The sequence below is a fragment of the Trachurus japonicus genome, chromosome 21 (genome assembly GCF_045865225.1).
Source record: "Trachurus japonicus isolate A0001 chromosome 21, Traja_1.0".
NCBI classification, from domain to species: domain Eukaryota; kingdom Metazoa; phylum Chordata; class Actinopteri; order Carangiformes; family Carangidae; genus Trachurus; species Trachurus japonicus.
This window is the reverse complement of record NC_140927.1, coordinates 22,029,129-22,044,769: the sequence shown is the minus strand read 5'-3', so window position 1 is coordinate 22,044,769 and position 15,641 is coordinate 22,029,129. Positions and strand designations below refer to the sequence as shown.

Below are 15,641 nucleotides of genomic sequence, written 5' to 3'. Positions count from 1 at the left end.
ACATTTTCCCTTTGTAAAACAAGTGGTTCAATTGGCATGATTGGCTTATCAGCCGAATTTCATAATCGATTGTTTTAGCTTGTGTTGGCTGTGTGTGTGTGTGTGTGTGTGTGTGTGTGTGTGTGTGTGTGTGTGTGTGTGTGAGTGGGGTTGTGCTTTCAGCGTGTCTGTCAAACTCCCCATCATTCAAGTTAACGTGCTGGCACTTCTCTGTTGGACGGGAAGAGGCCAGCGCGCAACATCAGTGGAAAAGTTTAGTGAAAGTTTTTTTAGCACGTGCGGCTGTGCCATGATGGATAGCCTGTCTGCCTCCGAACAAATGAATCGATAATGTAGACTACACCTCAGCTGAGTTTCACAATAAACTTCAGGTGTGGAGCTGGCACTGCAAATACAATTTCAGAAACAGGAGCGTTGTCATCTTTTATGAGCCACACTTTATTGTAATTCCTCTTTTAATTTAACAGCTCAATTTTATTTTTTTAAATGATTAGGGGAAAAAAGTAGGTTATATCTTATATGTCCCTGCCACAGGGGTAATAATGATTTCATCTGGTGAGTTTGTTTTTTTTAGAAAGTAAACAAACCCAGTTTCTTAGAATTAGATGACATGGAATAATTTTTCACTGTAGTGTTAGCCAGCACATTTCTTAAGGAGGTTATTATACACTCACCGTTGCTGTTGAAAAGGGCTGTATGCAGCCAGCTATTTTCACACTGCTAGGGATATTTTTCATACACACACACTCACACACACACACAAGCTCCCTGTCTCTCTCACTCACACACACATACTTGAGAACCTGCCTTAATTAAACAGCCTTCATTTCTGTAAAACAAGGAAATTAATATAGAGTGAACGAGGCAAACAACTCCACATGTGAAAATGTATGCATCACCCCATATTACCAAAATCAAATATTCTCAGCTTAATATGTTTTAATATGAAGTGATTTAAGTCCAGATCAATATTTGATTAAAAGCCATTTTTACTGTTGGTGTTGCTCCTAGCTTTGATGTATCGCTCAGTCTCGCAGGACGGTTCAGCCTGGTCAAATTTACCATCTTACCTGTCACTATGATTGATTCCATATTGATCTCCTAGCCAGAAATGAGCTGGAAATGCAAATATGATGGAAAGGCTCACATCAGTGGGGAATAACAATAAACACTTTGAGGCTCAGTTTAAAAGCATACATTCATTTTGGGGGAAATTTATAGTTTCTGATTAAACTTAAGTCTGACTTTTGGGGTGAATGCTTCAGTATTATAAACACTAATGCAGACGCACAAACACACACTGAAATTGCTGTGCAAACACATAATTTCTCATATACCATTTTGTGTCATAAAGATCCATACGTATAATGAGGTTGAATACATTTTCATTCTCAAAAAAAAAAAGCTAAATTAAGTAAGAGGAACTTGAGAGAGATATAATCGCAGTTACTAATTCTACACCTCTTTCTCGTGTACATTTATTTCAATTTTTAGTATTCTACAGTTTGTACAGTTTGTAATTTAATTACACTGTATGCTTTAGAGTGGTCAGCCTTACACTTACACACAACATATGACTATGCTGCAGCTCCATATTTCCATTCCAGTAGCAATCGTCTCGACAACTTACCTGTGCACTTTGGTGCTTAAGCATCATTTACATAAAGCATCCAGGGAGCAGAACCCCCCTTCTTTTCTATGGAGAGAAACATACTGTGTGGTGATCCTCCTCTCAAGCCTGGCGTGGGGCTTCAGGTGACAAAGTATGTGGTTGAACTCTCTGGGTTGTCAATGGGGGGATGGCCAGCGATGGGGTTAAAGGATAATGCAGTGCCTCGCGTCGCTTTAATGACGCTAAAGTGCTGGGCTATTACGGGCACATGGACAGGACTGTAATTGTCTCTGAAAGCAGCCAGGTTCTCCCGGTGCTGGGCTGAAATCAATCACTCAGACCCGGCCTGCCCGCCTGCCTGCCCCATTTGGAGAATTACATCATGGAACAGTGAGGCATCCGCTGGATAAAAGGCTTCTGTTACTTAGAATAAGTTGATTTTATTTGCTGGGATGTGTGCTTTACTCCGTCTGTCATTGAATTGCTGCTGACAAAATGATCAGTTGGAGTAAACAGGACACAGGTTGCCCTGTAGGTGAAAACAAGTTCCCTCTCTCTCTAAGTCGATCTCCTCTTTTGTAACGGCGTACTGTAAGATAACAAGTATTTGAGTTCACCGGTTAACCCGCTCGGGTTACACAACAACAGCCTGCTGCCTGAGATAGTTTAGCTTTTCATCTCACCCTATTACCACAATGTCACTACTCTTTTTATACAGTGGCAGTGTAGTAACAATGAAGTGAATAATACTCCTGTACAATGGGTCTTACTATTTCACATGCTGTTTTTTCCCCTCCCACGGTCTATTGTGTTAAAACAACACTACTCTCATTTTGCACACAGTGTGAATGTGAATAGCATCACAGAGCACCGCTGCATCCCGCTGCTTTAGTTTTGATGTGGACACAAACAAGCTCCAGCCAAATTGTTCCCAACTATGCTTACTTTAGCATAACACTTTTTGAACACATTAAATAGACAAGAATGTTTTTGTCTGAATTGTGGTGTTAGATTTTATTCACACATTTAATTATTTTTTTTATTTTAAGTGAGCGATTCAGATGTGGAAATTTACATATCTTTAAAGCGAGTATTTGGACTACGTGTACTTTACCTAATAAGTGACTTTTTTTTTTTTAAGTAATTGTTGTTAATCTTTACAGATAGTGGGAATACAGTCATTCTCGACCCCTTCATTTTCCTAAGGACTCTTGTGCCAGATTAGCAGTGTTCGTTCTTGCTCCCACACTGATCCAGGTTCAGTAATCTCCCCTACATTATGACTCTGGCCCTCCAGGAGCCCTCCAGGAGCCCTCTGTTCCAGCTACTTGTTTTCCTTTTCATTTTCCCTGCGGTGGGATGGAAAAGGTTCTTATTGCTGCGTGACACTTGAACTCTCTGAAAGGTTATTATAACACGGGGGGCGGTGCAGAGATATCGCATATCTCTCATTGGTCCTCTTTGTGGAGGCAGGCTATCCGATGCTGGGGCGCAGAAATGCAGCAGTTAATTGACAATCATTGTCTACCCCTGAAGGTTAACCACACGCCCCAGACAATGTCCCACCACTGGGAATGGGACGGCTTTTCACTTACATGCCCTTCTTAAATAGATTTTCCCTGGCTCGTTTCAGTCAAACAGATCTGACTCTGAAATGTTACGAGTGACAGGTCACAGTGAGACGACTTCTTCTTTAACAAATATATCTAATTGATACTGATATGACAGCAAGTGTTACGAGAGCTATCACCTCTCTTGTTCTTACTTTGAGTGTTTATGCCTAAACACACATATTTGCAAATGACGGTAATTGTTTTGTTTAGCGCTCAGTGTGAGCTGCCACCGAGGGTGCCAGCTTGTCTCTCTCCCTCCTCTCCTCTGCTGAGCTCTCTTATAATATATTTGTTTTCTACAAGGCACGGATGTGTTTACAGGTACTCAGGGGAGATTTCTGGATTCCATTCAAATCATTCCCAGTCAGAGTGGGTGCTAAGATACCCGTCACCCAGCAACCACATCCAAGAGGGAGCCTGGGCGATAATAACTTCAAAAACAGAGTGACAGATGCCTGATTAGAGAGAGGGAGAGAGAGAGAAAGAGAGAGAGGGAGAGAAGGGGAGAGAGAGGGAAAGAGAGAGGGAGAGAGAGATAATGGTATACAAAGCTGTTTAAAATCCAAATCTATTCAAGTACTTTCTTGAAAGTCAAATTGGTCCTCATATTGTGTGTTGTTTCTTTATCGAAGTAAAAAAAAAAGGCATTTAAAGTTCTCCCTTTTTTTTTAGATATTTAATCCTTCTGTGGGGCTCTGCTAAATTTGATTAGGTACAGTACATGTGCTCAAGTCAACTGTGCAGTTGGCAGATGGCGGCAAGGTGTTGTTTTTTTTCTTCTTTTTTTTTTTTTTTTTTGCAAATAGTCTCCTTGAAAATCAGAATTGCTTTATTGACTTGACATTCACTCAGCTGTAACAAGTGCAAATTAAAACATTTTTTAGAAAAATCCACAGACGAGCTCGGTTGACAAAAAACCAACACCAATTTTCTTCATTTTCTGTTAAGATCATATTTTTGCAGCTTACAATGATGCTGAGCCAAGACTGTCGAAACCACAGATTTCACTTGTTAAAGAGGCTTTGTTTGACACTGTCTAATGTCATTTGTGGATTTAGAGGCTATTTGCATGGCAAAGAGGCCTGTATTGTTAATTTGCCTGTCGGATGCATTAGTTGTCCAAGCTCCTATCTTATTTGCATGTCTTTACTGGATCGGCAACAGCAATTGAATTACCAATTAATTCTTCTACCAAAATGAAATGGTTTAAAATCAACATCAGGTCTTTCTCCATTGATCAGTATAGTAAATTGACCTAATTTTTTTTACTATGTTCACTAACCATAATGGGATATTAGCTTTGATTTGCACCCAAAGTCATCAGACATAAGCTGTTTAAAATATATCTGTCAATATGACGTATCTAGCATATTAAACTAGATTTGTTAACAGTGATTTTACCTGAGGATTTTACACTCGAGACTGATTGCCTGACAGAGCAGCAATAGATTTTGGGTCACACTGATTTCTGTTCTCCTCTCTCTCTCCAGCCAGAGCTGCCCGGCTTGTCTTTACTCACGGGCTCCTTCACATTACAGCACATTTAGGGAGCATAGCAAAAGTCACTGATGCTCGTACCAGGATGTTAAATGCTACTGACAGAAGTTAGAGGGAGCAGATGAGATTTCCTGATTGGAGAAGGAATGCAGGCCCTTGCCTGGCTCTGTCTAATATGGTCACATAGAGAAATTGATTTTCTTCAGAAATTAATTAATTTTTCATATAGCCCAAAGCTGGAGTTTAAAAAAGAGTGCACACTTGCTGGTTTCCTATTTTCCCCCTTTTTTAAAGAATTATTGCCTAATCATATTAATACTTTTGCCCCAAGGATGAAAAGATAATTGTACAAATGCATTTGGAAATATGTATCACTGAGTATTTATGATTAAATTATGCAAATAACTCCGCTCCCATCCTTCGTGGGCCCAGATTGTCTAATTAGGATTGATATGGCGAATAGATGTTGGGGAATCTGAATACAAGCATGTCCAAAGAGCAGAAAATTGAAAATGACAAGGCTGGAATCCTTAAAAAGTGTGTAGGTTTTTTTTTTCTTCCCCTCTCTGTCTAATTCAGCGTAGCTGTATCAGGAGTTAATTTTCCCTGGCTTCATTTCTCATCTGAGCTGACAGGAAAAGGAATCCATCAGGGAAGCAATCTCAGATGGGATTCCACAAATTTCCTCCACTTGTTTTTTGTCCCCCTCTTCATTTTCGTGGGGGCTATCAGGGATGAATCTTCTCCTGAGTAAACATGCAGATGTTATTTCTCCACTGTCAAATGTTTTTGGAGCTCTCTACTCAATACAAAGGACTCCTCCTTAATAATTGAAGTATATTAAGAAAGGAATGCCTTCCAACAAAAAGTCCTTTGTACTTTTGGAATTTCAGTCAAGTGAAGTGATACACATAGTATAACACAACTTTTCATATGGCTAAGGGCTCAGTTTCTGTTCATATTGAAATCTTTTAATACCGAAACAATTGCACCATATGAAACTGATTTCAAAACGTGTATTCCTGTGTAATGAAGCTCACACTGCAAATGTAGCACGTCAGATTCCAGTTGGATCTGCTCAAGCAAAGACAGACAGACACACATACTTGAAGTGACACTAGTTTGAGCCAACAGTTACATGTAATTTAACAACAGCCTTGTTCCTCGCTGGGCTCAGTGGTACATCACAGAAAAGAAACCAGGGAGGAAATTACATCGGTTTCCACTCTCTCTTCTTCTGTTGTTAGCTTCAGATGAACTGCACGGCACAGGAACAGCTCCAGTGCCTCCACCAGTATCTATTAAAGGGCTGATTGTTATCTAATCTTTACCTGGCGCTAGCTGGAAAAGCCCTGAAGCTAATGACACTTGAGACTAGCAGCACATTCTGTGGTGGTTCAAAGCAGCTGCTCAGTCAATACCTTCTGATGAAAAACTAAGAAAACGGCCCCACAGCTATTTATGTGAAGTCTGAATTCAGTTAGACACCAGAAACACTTTATGCAGTCAATTTGTTGCATTGAATTATAACTAACAATGTGAATAAAATGAGCTCCTGTTGAACCAGCGGGGTACACACAAAACTGCCTTTTGAGTTTCTGAGACTCTGCTGTTCAGTTCAGGCATCAGATGGTTTGCAGAGAGAATTTAAAAAACAGAATAAACTAAACAGAATTAGCGAACACAATGAGGATAATGCTCCTGACGCCAAAGTGATTATTTTTAGTTTATTTTTTGAGACAGGTTGACTTCGCTCCTCTCTAAGGTATGTGTCCTACTGTTATAGTTGCCACAAATGGCAAATTACCAAACGAGGCTGTTCTCTTATTACATTTATGGGTCAGATCTAGATGACTAGTTTTGGCAACAGTGTTGGACACTGATCAGCAGATTGTTCCAGATCTGTCTTTCAAATTATGAAAAAAAAAGAAAAAAGAAAATCATTATAACCTTGCTAAATCTGCTCTGTCAAAATTCAATTGTTAATCCGAAGGTCATTGTCAGCTGCATATCAGAAAGGCAATAAGTTGTACTCTTCTCACAGTCAAAAAAAAAAAATATATTTTTTTTTAAAGCTGATAATAGATTTTTTTTTAGCAGCATTATCCAGCACAGTCAAAAAACAGAATACGAATGTTCAAGTCAAAAACATCTTTTGTACTATTGAGTACAGAGTCATTCAGTTGTCAGCAGTTCAAAGTGAAGCAGGCAGCTTGTTCTGTGTACTGTAAAACGATAAGGTCTGCAATTCTGGCTTTTATCCATAGAGATAGCCACACCCAGGGCTGCTTCCTGACGGCATCGCACACCTGTAGAGGTTATGAGCGGGGTATCAATATCACCAGGTCAACACATTTTCATCTAACTCTGACATCTCTCTTTGCCTTTCACGCCGTCTCTCTGCTTCTGTCTCTCTCTCTTCTAAGCCTAGTGAGAATATCAGTGGGAGTCTTTATTGGTTGCAGCGCTTGGGTTTCTCTCCTCGTAGACTCAAATGTCACCGTCTCCCTGATGTTTCTTTAAAATCGCCTGTGCCACCACTTGCTGTGGCGCCCGGCTATTATTACCCTCCTCTTAAAGAGTGACAGTTGGGTCCTCAGAGACGTGACACAAACCTCTGTGGATGGAGCTGTAGTGCTGTGTCAAGCCAATGCTCCTAGCCAATCAGATAGCACGAAACAGACCTCCGGTACACCTCTGTGCTATGAGGTTAGCAGAAAAGTCAGGGATCACTGCAGTTCACTTTCATAGTTTGAAATGAATGCTGGTTGCCCATCCTTAACAGAATCTGAGCTCATGTTGTCAGATGTTAAAAAAAAAAAAAAAAATCAACAGAAAAATAAAGTTAGTGTGATCTGAATCACTTAAACTGTGATCCTAAGCTGCCAGACTCTGACCATGCATGTGCTAATGCCTTGAAAGCAATGTGTTGTAACAGAGTATGTTCCTTGTAATTCCACACCAATGCAGAAAATACAGTGAGACATGTTCTCTATGGAAATAAACATGGTTATGATAATAAAGCAGCCCTTGGCTGAAATGGTCTGTCCACATACATTAATCCTAGGTAACTTTCACATTAGGAGCGTCTGAGTGTGTTTGCCTGTCTGTTAGATGCTCAGTGAAAGAGGGAGAGCGTGTGAGTGTAAGAGGGGAGAGGGAGTGTGTGTGTATGTGTGTGTGTGTGTGTGTGAGAGAGAGAGAGAGAGAGAGACACCCTTGCACAACTTCACATGTGAATGGTCTTGTGTGAAAAGGAGGATGAATTGAGTCAAGCTGACATAGCATGCCAATAAGCTTTGTCTCATTTCCAATGCCGTATTCATTTGTGCCACAGAGAGATTTATTGCATGATTGACAATTATGAGAGGGTGACCTAGTTCTTTGTGATGGAACAAAAATGGTTTTCATCAGTTGCCTTTGCTGTCTTTTGCATTGTGTGTGTGTATGTGACGGTCCCTGGTAAAGAATAGGGATAGCCTCCATGCAATGAGATACTTTTTTTTTTTTCTTCTTCTTCTTCTCCCTTGCAACAATTGAAACTCATGCATTTTTCTAGTAATGGCTTCATATATTTTGCATAGAATCACATCATCCACTATGTCTGTTCCATAGCAGAAAAAATGAATTTCCTACCCCATTAAGCAATGTGAGCTGTCCAAATGGATCACGTTAAAGTGACATTTTTACGAATACTCTTCAATCTCTAACTTGGGAGTAGAAATAAAAAGAAAAGGAAGTAATTTTGCTCTCTCTAAATGTATATATATATCAGCACACACAGGGAGATTTTCTTCCTCAACTTACTGCACTGTATCATCAGCTTTATTATTGTTGTTACTTGATCACCCAAATCACAAATACACTCATCCTTTTACCGCTGTGACTGTCAGTAAAGGGCTTCATTTGCAGCATACATTTCCCTGATACCTTTATTCCTTTATGGTTCATTCTACCTGTCTATTAGCTGTGTGTTTGTCAGCGTGTGGTTCTCTCCGTGTGTGTGTGTCAGTGTGTGTGAGTGTGTGCGCCCAGTCAAGCTTAGATTACTACGACTGTGAGGAGGAAGTCTCTGCTCCTCCTGGGACTCCTGCTTGACTGGCCCCACAAATGATACAAGCCAGGGTTTAGTTGGGAGTTAATATCCTGCAAAATTGTCCTGCACAGCCTCGGCAGAATGTGGATGATTAAATGACACAAGCATATCAAAAACATTTTTCTCAGACTAGTGGCTGTTAAGTGTCGCGCTGGTGCAGCCCGTCTCCCAAGGTTACCATTAAAAAGAAAGGAATATTCAGAGGGAAGTGGGTGTCATTGAGCTTTGATTGTGTGTGTGTGTGTGTGTGTGTGTGTGTGTGTGTGTGTGTGTGTGTGTGTGTGCGCGCGTGTGTGTGTACCTGTATGAGTGCGGGTGTGTGCATGCTTTAGATGTTTTGTGTAATGCCCTGTTAGAGTGGTAATAATATCTCAATAGGATTTCAGGGTCTCATTGAGAGGTTTGGTAGAAGGTTGAGAGGACATATGCTAATTGTGCCTGAGAAGACTAGTCTCTCTCAGAAACATATCCCACTAGACTTTTCCTTGTACACTGGATGCCAGACTTCCCCCAGTGACAAAAAAAGGCTTGAGGCTCCAAAGCGATCCATTTTATCCTTTCTTTTTCAAAGGATGCAATGCTTTGTTTTAACCTCCGCAGGAAAGGAGATGAAAGGCAGTGTAATAAAGCCAAAAGGTCTTTCTGTAGTTATCAAATGGCCTTTCACTCCTGACCTTTAAGATGCCACAGTAGGAACTGGAGACAATGCTAGAAATACAGATCGGATTTCAGAGATCAAACACCTCTTTGTATAGTTTACTTGCATGGAGAAGAAAGAACAACCTTTCACAGCCCATCATTTGAACACAGGAAAAACAACCAGAAAATATTTGGAAAAGAATGAACTGCCTTGTCAGCACCTGCACAGATCAAACACTTAAAAAGTTAAAGTGATTCAGCAACGGATGCATGGGGCTTCAGAGGCATTGCTTTATTTCTTACTTAATCTGATATGCTCTTGCTACAGCAGTGGGCTTTGTCTGAGGACATTCATAATCATCTGGGACCGGGCTCCTCTGTGTGTCTCTGTCTGTGTATGTGTTTGTGTTGTATGTACCTGTGCGTTGGCTTTTCCTGTCGCTGCATGTTGGCTAGGCTAATGTTATTTCAGTTGTTGTTGGCCTTTCGCAATATATAATTAGAATTAGACCAAACAAAAGAATCCCAGAGCTTTAGATGAAGGGGTGTGTAGCTATAGATTTGCACACATTTGGGTGATTGTTCATTTCCTGAGCTGCACTTACTGTACTCTTGACTCCCTAAGCCCCGTTTTACACATATAATCATTTTTGCCTTAATGTGGCCACTGCAGCACGGTTTATGGCTAATGGTTATACGTGTGATGTGGGAAGTTAATCAGGTTATTTGAAATGACAAGCTGCTGCACTGTAATGACAGGCCTACAATACCCAGCAGCCCATTTTTTCAATCACATCCATGGACGGCTGAATAAAGAGACCGCTAATCACGGACTTAGATGTAAAATGTTATCAGGATGCATGATGGCACCCAGCATTCCTGTCATTCTCGACATTCTACTGAGCGGCACTTGCACTCTGTGCCTGGAGTGTCGGTGCCTGCGGACCCTGAAGGGCTCAGTGTGAGAGGCCCAGTCGGAGGCCCTGCTGGGCCAGGCCTGTTGACAGTTCCTTGGCACTGTTGTCTCAGCAGGAAGACATCAGTTGGAGCAACAGAGAGCCTGTGGATGAAGGCCGTCTGGTCAGCAGAGAGAATGAAGTTGGAGAAGATTAGGCTTCACCCACGGGTCATTGTGTTCCCTGAGTAGGCCCAAGCCCATCGGCCCCAGTATTGTTAAAGGGAAAGGTCAGGTCCAGGGACCAGGCTAAGCCTATTAAACAACCCGCACCGCTTCTTCCTTGAAACCTGACTGTGCTTTCTCTTAACTACCAAGGAGGTGGAAAAATCAGCTTTGAACAGCTGAGGTCGGCCATATCCTGATGTGAATTGGAGACCGCAGCTAATTGAAAAAAATATTACTTTATACTAACATGCATGCATAGCAATCACGCTTCTTTATATTGCCAGGCTGCGATTTCATATTACATGTTTCCTTTTTCTTTTTTTTTTAAGTACCGCTAATTGTTTCACTGAGCCCTGCTGTTGGTATGCTGTACAGTGTGTGTGTGTGTGTGTGTGTGTGTGTGTGTGTGTGTGTGTGTGTGTGTGTGTGTGCGAGGCTGCAGGAGGTTTGCTCTGACAGATCCTACCAGTGTCGAACAAATCCTCACATTTATATCCTCTCAGTACTAAATGCTTATGTACCACATTCATAAGGTCGTCTGAGCCCCAACACACTCCCATAAGTCTCCTTTAGCTGTAGTGATGGCTGGTGTCAGGGATGTCTGCTGAATGAAAGGAAACACAGGCAGATAGCGTTTGATCCGTGATGGAGATGAGTCCACATAGGAGTAGAGCTAGTGATTAATAATGGTGCATCTGGGTAAAAAGGATGTCATCCCTGGACGTCTAATGAAAGCTCTTGAACATATCTGGGAGAGGCGATATGTTGACAGTGGATGATGCAAATGAGGCTAAATGTGAGAGGAAACCTGAAATGAATCACCCCGCTGTCTCCGTGGCGTTAGTGTGAGCGCGCGTGCGTGCGGTGCGTGGCGTATGTATGTGCCCCGACTAGCAGCCAGCCGTTTACACCGTACAAAGCTCGGTGTGACACTCTCCCTCCTTTGTCTCAAACTGCTAACTGTATTTAATTTCACATCTTATCGGGCCAGGCTTTGTCTGTCTGTGAGTCTCTGCACAGTGGAGGCGACCCCCGGAGATAAACTCTGTCAGGCTCTGGGGTGATTTATTAAATTCTGATTTCTGTGAAGGACTTTAATGTCGAGGGGGTGGGAAGAGTAGGGGAGGGTGGACGGGGAGGGGGGTTGTTGGCGGGGGGAGGTGGTGTGGGGGAGAAAATATGTCGCAGGTGTCTCTGCCAGCTCCGGGCACTGTTCTCTCTCCATTACCAGCATTGTTAGGTATAGAGAGGCAGGAGAAAAGAGAGAAGTAGGAATCTATGCTGAATTTCCTGTCTTTGTTGTGGCAGTGGGCTTGTTTTTTCCCTCTGTTCCAGGCCAGAACAGCGGTATCAAATCTCACTTGTTTGGACTGGAGATAGCGAATGCGAGTGTGGAACGTGGGTCAGTTTCACTCGGGGTGGGGAGGGGGGCTCGACCCAGCTCGGGTTAACGTTTATATTTTCATGTTAATCTTCCTCATGACACCTGAATGAGGGCTCTAACCCTCTATCCAAATCTGCTAGGTAAATCCTTTGACCCTATCGCCCTCCTTATCCCCCCCTGATATTTGAGTAAAGCCTGATGTCAAGACTTGTGTGACATTTTTTGACGAGTTCAGCAGATTTTTACCGAGGCAGCTATTACAGCCCGCCTGGACCCGGCGCTTCATTTTTTAAAATATTTTCTTAAGCACACCTCGCAGGTCAATTGTGACTTTGCCGGAGCTCAACATGTTAATTTTAATATCATTTTCTTCATCTCAAATGCGTCAGCTCCACCCCCTTGAAATCTATTTTACATTTCTCTTTCATATCACCTTAATCTAAATTGATGTGTTATCATACATGGATCTCAGAGGAGGGGATCAAATAATGACTGTCAGTGGTGCATGGTGAACTGTGTTTTTGAACATAATTTGGTGCTCTACATTATAAAGTAGGCTTTAAAGCAAAGTCACAAGGTGCTTTTCATATGACCCTTCCCTTTTTTGAGAATTGTTTTTAAACCGAGAACAGAGCTGTAAAAGTGATGTGTTGCTTCCTCTGATATCTGTGAAGCAGTTTGATCAAAAGCTAATATTGGCGAGGGGCTCTGGCGGTTCCTTGTCTCCTACACGTTACTTCCCAAAGGGCTCTTTTCACAGTGACACCTTCGCTCCTCTAAAGCAATGAGCGGATGATAAAAAGTTGTGGATTCCATATATTTATTTATTGCTCGTATTGGAGGAGTTAATAGAAGACTGTGGGCTGTGATGCGTGAAGGGCTGCATGGGACAGGACTTCTCGTCTTAGATGCAGAACTATAGAAAGCCGGGCTGATCGCATACATCAAACCACACAGACGTGTGCGTGCACAGCTACCCACACACACAAACACACACACACACCGAAGCTCTATATCAAATAGTTTACCCCGTCTCTTTCTTTCCCCTCCCATTTTTCTTTTCTAACCAGGGCGTCTCCCACCCTCGTAGTAGATATTAAATCAAACCTTGAAGATGAGTTTGCAAAGCCAGAAACTCTCAGCAATCCTACTTGTACTTCTACACAGCTAAACACCCGGAGCCCAGCCCACTCCTCCCCATCCTCCTGGAAAAAAAAAAAGAAAAAGCTCAACAAGATCAGTTTAAATACACTTTCTGTCTTGCAGAGGCAGAGTTTGTTTGACCTAGTATGCAAACCCTGGTTAGCAGGTTTGATTGAGTGGGGCCGGGGATCTTAGGGCCGGCTCCTCTGATACCTACGTCTCCCTGTCTCCATTGTTCTCTGCAAGTCAGCATCTTTTGTCTTTGCCACTGATTTGTCTTTTGATCTGTGCGAGTGATTTATCTGCATGGAATCGTTTTTCTCTCTGTTCCCCCTCAGGAAATTTGGAATGAGGCTGGCCTAACCTTGCCAGGGCCAAACAAAGCCCGAGAGCTGATCTCATGTATTTTGATGCTGTTTGTGAAAACGACACACACAGCTCAGACTTCGAGAGGGATGAAAAAAAGAGAGAGAGAGAGAGAGAGAGAAAGCACCCTGATGGTGTCCGTTGTTTAGTGTTTTTTTTTTTCCTCCATCCGATGTGAGCACCTCCAGCGCAATTTCCATTTGGAAGCGGCATGTTTTTCAAACTCGGAATTATTAAATGGTAGTAAGTGGAATTAAGTGGATACTTCACATGCAGGCCAGTAGATCGCTCCATACAGAGACCCCTCTGGGAGCGTAAACTCTGAGATCACCACCAGGCTGATGGAATGGGGACCCTGATGTCTTCCGACTGCAACAGTTTTCCCTCTGTTTGCCTGCTTAAAAAACGCCAGAGGTTGGGGGGATCGGAGTTGACAACCCTGAGGGGATTGGAGCTGTTTGCCTTGTGTGCTTTTTTTTTTTTCCACCCGCCCTCATGTGCAGCTGTTATAGCCTCCTCCCTCCCTCCTACCAGCTGCCAGAGAGAGAGAGAGACACACACACACACACAGAAAGAAAGTGAGAGAGAAAGGGAAAGAGAGCTTGGTGAGAGAGAGGGATGGGAGAGAGGCGGGGGCATGGGTGGGTGGGTAGGTGGGGGGGAGTAAACACAACCACTCAACACCTGCTGCCCGGTGAAGAGAAAAGGTGTGTGCAAGAGAGAATGGAGAGGAGGAGGGAGAGGTGGGGGTGGGGGGGCACAGAGATAGGTGGTTAGGGAGAGACGACGTGAGTACAAAAGCCTAGAATGTGTTAATGTGGGAGTGAGGATTGTAAAAAAAAACAAAGATTAGAGGAGAGACAGGTGGGGGATATGCAGGTAGGCTACAGTATCACACTCTAAAACCTGTGGTATTCTAAATGTTCCCTTATGTGCAAAGTCTGGTTATCTTTAGTTGTCATCTTTGAAAAATATAAATAGGTATCTTTGTTCCGAAGCGGGGCGTCTCATTGCTCCAGATGTTTACGTGCTTTGATCAACATTGTTTTGGGGTTGAGGCCCAGCGTGTTTGTCTGGAGATCTCAGAGAGAGAGAGAGAGGGAGAGGAAACTTTTTCCTCAGCAACGCTAATTATTTTTCCATCACCACCACTCCGTCACCAGTGAGAACTCCTCATGTCCACGTCGCCTCTCAGACAGCAAATACAGCATGTAACACCAGGACAGCATAAAGCTATTGTTTGCACAATTAATGTTGCGGAGATAGCTTTCTTTTCCTCAACAACTTGCTTGTGAATTTAACAAATATTACGGCGTGATAGCATTCACGCGTCAGCGATAAGATCGGCTCTTAAAAGTTTGTGCATGCGGAGGTGTTTGATTCCTGTCCAAAATGTGCATATGCATTTAAATCAAATGAAGTAAGCAATCTTTTTAATCAGCCATTTTCTCTGTATCAGAGAAGTGCAGAGTTCCCCCCTGTTCCGTTTGGGACCAAATTGTCAATTGGCTGACATTATCTAAACAAGAAATATTAAAACTAATTAAAGAAATGTCTCTGTAAAATCTTGATAAGGCTGAGGTTATTTTTTTTTCCTTCCTCTCTCACTCTCTCTGTGTGCTGCTCTGTGCTCTGTTAGGAGACTTGCCACAGGCTTGTCTGAGCAGAGGAAGTTATGAAACTCCTACTGCCATATCATTTGCACAAGGAAGTTTCAGCCTGTTCCTCTGGCTCTGTTGACTGGAGTCCATAAAACAGCTTTATTAAAAATGACACCATTCCATGTATTTGCTCAGTGGCTGCTCATCTAGATTAGGTCACATGTTGCTGTGTAGTGTGGCCAACAATAGCCAGAGTTTATGACAGATAGCAGCTGTCTGGGCTGACTGCGTTGTGATAACATATTGCATACTATACATCTCCAAATCTGCTGCCTTCTCATCGAGATAATCTGCTTCTGTTTTCAACAGAAAACTGTCTCGACCACAATTCAAAAGCAAGTCTGCACCGTTCCAATTTCCTGTAACCAACTGCACACGATAGTAAATCATGAAGCCGAAGTGACACGGCAAATGCTGTGTACCACCAACTCAACAGAATTCGAGGCTTGTTCTGCAGAAATTGTCGTAACACTGTTACTTTGTATTGCACAAGCTGTATACTTGAGT

At 42.4% G+C, this 15,641-nt stretch overlaps 1 protein-coding gene across 2 annotated transcripts in view; it reads left to right on the top strand.

Moving 5' to 3' along the window:
- Positions 1-15,641, top strand: part of dachd (dachshund d) — a 93,872-nt gene that overhangs the window by 1,661 nt on the left and 76,570 nt on the right. The window lies entirely within an intron of this gene.